The sequence below is a fragment of the Myotis daubentonii genome, chromosome 4 (assembly GCF_963259705.1).
Source record: "Myotis daubentonii chromosome 4, mMyoDau2.1, whole genome shotgun sequence".
Classification (NCBI taxonomy): Eukaryota; Metazoa; Chordata; class Mammalia; order Chiroptera; family Vespertilionidae; genus Myotis; species Myotis daubentonii.
The window spans coordinates 20732425-20737990 of NC_081843.1; the positions used below are offsets into that span (position 1 = coordinate 20732425).

General features: G+C 39.5%; 1 non-coding gene across 1 annotated transcript; it reads left to right on the forward strand.

The window, feature by feature from the left end:
* The first annotated feature begins 337 nt into the window (after nucleotides 1-337).
* LOC132233921 (U6 spliceosomal RNA) lies at nucleotides 338-440 on the forward strand. Its single transcript, XR_009452771.1, has one exon. It is a non-coding gene; the product is annotated as a U6 spliceosomal RNA (small nuclear RNA).
* Nucleotides 441-5566: the final 5126 nt, after the last annotated feature.

Here is a 5566-nt window from a genome sequence, read left to right on the forward strand (position 1 = left end):
ATGTCTGTAGAATACCTTTCTGCAGTGAAATTTCTGGGTCACATAGTATGTGCATATTACATTTTAAAAGTGTATACCACCATTGGTAGAAATATAAATTGGTACAGTCACTATGAAAAACAATATGGAAGGTCCTCAAAAAATTAAAAGTAGAACTACCATATAATCCATCAATTGCACTTCTGAGTAGAGAGCTGAAGGAAATAAAATCACTATTGAAGAAATATGTGAACTCACATGTTCATTGCAGCATTATTTACAAAAGCCAAGACATGGAAACAACCTAAGTGTCCATTGGTGAGTGGATGGATAAAGAAAATGATCTATACCTATATCTATCTACATAATATCTACATACTAAAATTGGAAAAATACAGAGAAGATTAGCATGGCCCATGTGCAAGGATGATGCACAAGTTCGTGAAGCATTGCATATTAAAAAAAAAAAAGATTAATGAGCCCTTGGGATCTAATGTACAGCATGCTGACTATAGTTAATAATGCTGTATTGTATACTTGAACTTGATAATAGAGTAAATAGATCTTAAATGTTTTCATCAAACACAGACACACACGCAATTTCAGTTATGTGAAATGATGGGTGTGGTAATGAACTTATCGTGGTAATCATTTTGCAAGATTACATGTATTAATTTAAAGAAATTTGTGCCAAATTGCTCTTCATACTTTATCAATTTATCTTCCCATCAGCAATTATGAGAGATATTTAACTAAATACCACTGTTTCTCCACAACCTCAATTGTTATCAAACACTTTTATTTTGGTCAATTAGAAATTAAAATATGTTATTATAGTTTTAATTTACCAAGCATATTATATGTGGTGTTTAAGAGCCATACATATTTTATTTTCAGATGAAGAACAGATGATCCATTTTTCTACTGAGTTGTTGGTCTTTTTCTTACTGATTTATAGAATTTCTATATTTATAGGAATGGCCGTTTGATTTTTAAAGGCAGAAACTACTTATTTTATTTGTTCAAATATACCTTTATTTAACATATGAATTCTGAATTTTAGAGAGTTCTTAATATTTTCTCTTCATCAAGATTTTATAAAAAATTTCCCACTGTTTTTAGTATTTTCTTTTAATTTTATATATTTTTATTGACATCAGAGAGCAAGGGAGAGGTGGGGGGGGGGAGGGGGGGAGATAGAAACATCAACGATGAGAGAGAATCATTGATTGGCTGCCTCCTGCATGCTCCACACAGGGGATCAAGCCGCAACCTGGGCATGTGCCCTGACCAGGAATCGAACTGTGATCTCCTGGTTCATAAGTTAATGCCCAACCACTGAGCCATACCAGCTGGGCTGTTTTTAGCATCTTAATGGTTCCATTATTTTATGTTTGAATCTCAGGTCCATCTGGAATTTGTTTTAGTGCAAGGTGTGAAATAAGGATTCCACTTTCTGTCTCTCCAGATGGTGTCCCAGTTGTTACCATTTATGGAGCAATCTGTCTTTCTCTCACTGATATGAATACAATGCCATCATATATTAACATCATGTATGTATTTGGGTCTATTTCTAGAGTTTGCCTCCTGTAATTCTCTACCCTTTGGACTATAGATTTTGTCTTTGGAAGTCTCCAATGCTCTTTGTTCCAAGTCCCTCAAAACACAAGAAAGGAAGTACTCACTCAGTTGACAAGACTTTTGTGATGGTTTTATTTGGGACTAAACTTGTGCTTTAGATGGAAACATTAGAAAAAAGGGCATAAGGATCAGGAAATTCCTCCCCCTATTAAGCACATTCATATTCCCTCAGGATTCAGTGGTTTCACATTGACACATTAGAAAGGCAAAATAAAAAATGAGTTGACCTCCTCTCTCCTAGAGGATCACTTGATGATAATAATGATGATATCGATGATTATAATTACCCTTCTGATGGTACTAGGCAGTTTAAATATGTTATTTCATTGATCTTACTAGCACCTGATAAATAAGTATTTTTATCTCCATATTACATAAGCAGGAAGTGAAGGAAAATGAAACTTATGAGATAATGCAAAAAAAATTTCTATAATGCAGGATCTCTGGCACAATATAGCCAATAAAATCCCACTTTGTTCACTTATTCACTCATCCATTAATTCATTCTACAAGTACTTTTGAACATTTGGTCATGATTAATAGGAGTCAGAAAATTCATACACCTTTGGGACAGGCAGGTGACATAAATGAATGAAGTTGCCCAGGTGGGATACTATAGGAAGTGATGGGGATGCAAACTCATTAACAGTACAACGATTGAAATTTCTTTTGAGAGCCAAATTTTTTAAACTTAATAAATTTCAACAGTACAACGATTGAAATTTCTTTTGAGAGCCAAATTTTTTAAACTTAAACTATATAGGTAGGTACATTGTTATTAACTTAATTAGGGTACTCCTAAGGCTTAGGAAGAGCCACGCTCAAGGGGCCAAAGAGCTGCATGTGGCTCTCGAGCCGCAGTTTGCCGACCTCTAGACCATTGTTGAAGGGTGAGCCCAATGTAGCTCAATTTTCAGATTCTCAAAAGGAACCAGAAATCTAGATTTTTACATGAAACCTCCCAATTTTTAGATGTCAACAAATCATAAAAACAATCAATATTTGTTCTATTAAAACTCAATGTTTAATGCTAAAAGTTTCCTTGGAGATAGTGGAGTAGAAAGAGCTATTTATTCAACCAAATATGACTCAGCATATTTGAAGGGAATGAATTCCTGATACATGCACATGATATGAATAAACCTCAGAAGCTCTTTGCTGAGCAGAACAAGCCAGATATAAAAGAGCACATATGGCATATGTCCATCGATTTGAAATTCTAGAACAAGCAAAATTAACCCACGATGAGGCCAGGGATTGACTGGGAAGGGAGTGAGGACACTTTCAGGCGTAGTAATAGTATTCTGAATTTCCATAGGGGTTTGGATTAGACTAATACATGCCTTTGGTAAAACTTAGTGAATGTACACTTAAATTACATATTTCAATGTATGTAAACTGTATACAAAAATCTATGCGTAAATATTGAATTCTAGTTAATGGCAATCACCTTGAAGTGCTTAGGAGCAAGTATGCTGATGTCTGCAGTTGACTTTGAGATGAACTAAAAATAAGTTGGATAATGGATAGATAGAGGAATGGATGGAGGAGACATATACTACATCAAGCTGAATAAAATGTTAATGAATCAATGTTGATGTGCATTTTAAAATGTTCACCATAAGATGTTGGGAAAAATGAGCAACACACACACACAAAGAACTATAGATGAGCTTAACACACACACATTCCTGTGGGCTAGATCTGTTTCAATAAGCACCAGTTGCAATGGCTTCTGACTGTTGCACTGTGCCCTCATGCATGCCCACCACCCCATTACATGGTGGCATCTCAGCAAGTTTATTATGAGGGCATTGCTCCTGTAGCTCTCCCCTCCACCTTCCATGGGGCTTGATAGGTCTGGCACGGTTCAGTGAATGAAGGTGTGAGAAAATCCATCACCTGTGGACATCATTAACATTTCTTCAACGTGACCTGTCTGAGACAAACGCGAGCCTGGCCTCCTTCTCATTAATCAAGGGGAAAGGAAAAAACCATTTTGGTGACACAGCTCTTTAGCTCCTTCTGCTAATCCATCTTGCCGCATCGGCAGTCACAGTTCGCATGGTGTTTAAATTCAGAGGGGACAAAAATGAGCTCAGACGGTCCCTTCATTGGAGAAGGGGGTTTAGAAGTGTTTGCAGCTCCGCTGTTCCCTGTGTTGGTCAGGCTCTTCATTTATCAGCAGCATTTCAGTGCAAGTGGCTGGATCTGGGTTAATACCCACCATGTGCCCTTGGCTGTTGTTGGGATCCTGGGGAATATGACCAAGGAGTGTCTGAAGCTTGAAGGTGCCACCAGATCTGCAGGGAGAAGGGGGCAGGGGAGAGCAGTTTCTCCTTTAAACACATGCTCTAAAGTGACACCTTTTCAATAGTTTTAAAAGGTAATTTTTAAAAAATATATATTTTATTGATTTTTTTACAGAGAGGAAGGGAGAGAGATAGAGAGTTAGAAACATCGATGAGAGAGAAATATTGACCAGCTGCCTCCTGCACCCCCCCCCACTGGGGATGTGCCTGCAACCAAGGTACATGCCCTTGACTGGAATCGAACCCGGGACCCTTCAGTCTGCAGGCTGATGCTCTATCCACTGAGCCAAACCGGTCAGGACTAAAAAGTAATTTTTTAAAAAGTTCTCACCCTGAGGATATTTTTACTAAATTTTGAGAGAGAAAGAGAGATAGAGAGAGAGAGAGAGAGCGAGAGAGAGAGAGAGAGAGAAGAGAAAAGCATCCATGGATTGCCTCCCATACATGCCCCAACAGGGGAACAAACCTACAACCTAGGTATGTGCCATAACCTGCAATCGAACCTGCAACCTTTTTGGTGTACAGGACAGTGCTCCAACCAACTGAGCCACCCAGCAGGGCCAAAGGTAATTTATCTTCATAACTACTGTTAAGATTCCGCTGCATACAAGTGAAAGGAAACAAGGGTCAGCCTTGTAAATAGGTGATTGATGCATCAGCGGTCACACCGGCAGACATTTAGAGACTGTAGTCAAAAGGCAGCACCTTTTCATGGGCCCTTTGGCTTGTTACTTGAATTATTCCCTGGCATATCCACTCCCCTTCCCTGAAGGAGAATGCTGCTTCTTCCTTCAATGACATCATACTATTAACTTGATTTGGTCAATGAAGTGTGAGCAGAAGTGACATGAGTCACTTCCAAGCAGAAGATTTAAGAGCCAGGTTCTCTTTCCCCTCTGCCAAAGCAATGTCCCAGATTATGGCAGCTCCAGCAGCCCAGGTCCCACGGAGAGAACAGATATGGAGCGCAGTCTCAGCTAGCCCTGTGATTTGGGGGTCATTTGTTACTGCAACATAACCTAGCCTATCCTAACGGATCCACTCCACAACCAGTAAAGGTGTCTCCTGCCCAATTCTCATAGAGAGATCCTTTTGATTTAAGACTTCTCCATAAAACTTCTGCCTAGTTTTGAAATAATAACTACACATGAACTATCTTGGATAAAGATAAAGCTAGGACAATTCATGGGGTGATTCATATTGTGAGGGTGGCTGCTAAGGGAAGAGACCATGTGGGCTCATGGAGATGGGCATTGCTATTAGGGTCAAAGGGGCATGGGGCCCTGAGAGTAGTGGTCTAGGATTCAACAGACGGGGCTTGAGTCCTGGGCCTGTTCTTCACTAGCTGTGTGGCTTTGGACAAAAAACTTGGCCTCTCTAATCCTCTACCTACTAGACAGGGTTGTCATGAACTAAGTCATAGAAAGAGTGGGGTCAATGGCAGAGCCTACTTTCAGGGTTCATGTTGCTTTCCTTCTCTTCCTTCTTCCCTTCCTCCACTTCCTCTTTCTCCTCTTTTTGACCCAAATAATAATATGGAGGAAGGGGGGAGACTGATGTGTAGCATGGACAAGGCAGAGTGTGCCTGGAGATCGAGAGGACTCCAGCCTGTACCAGGGAGGGGCCTTGTGTTC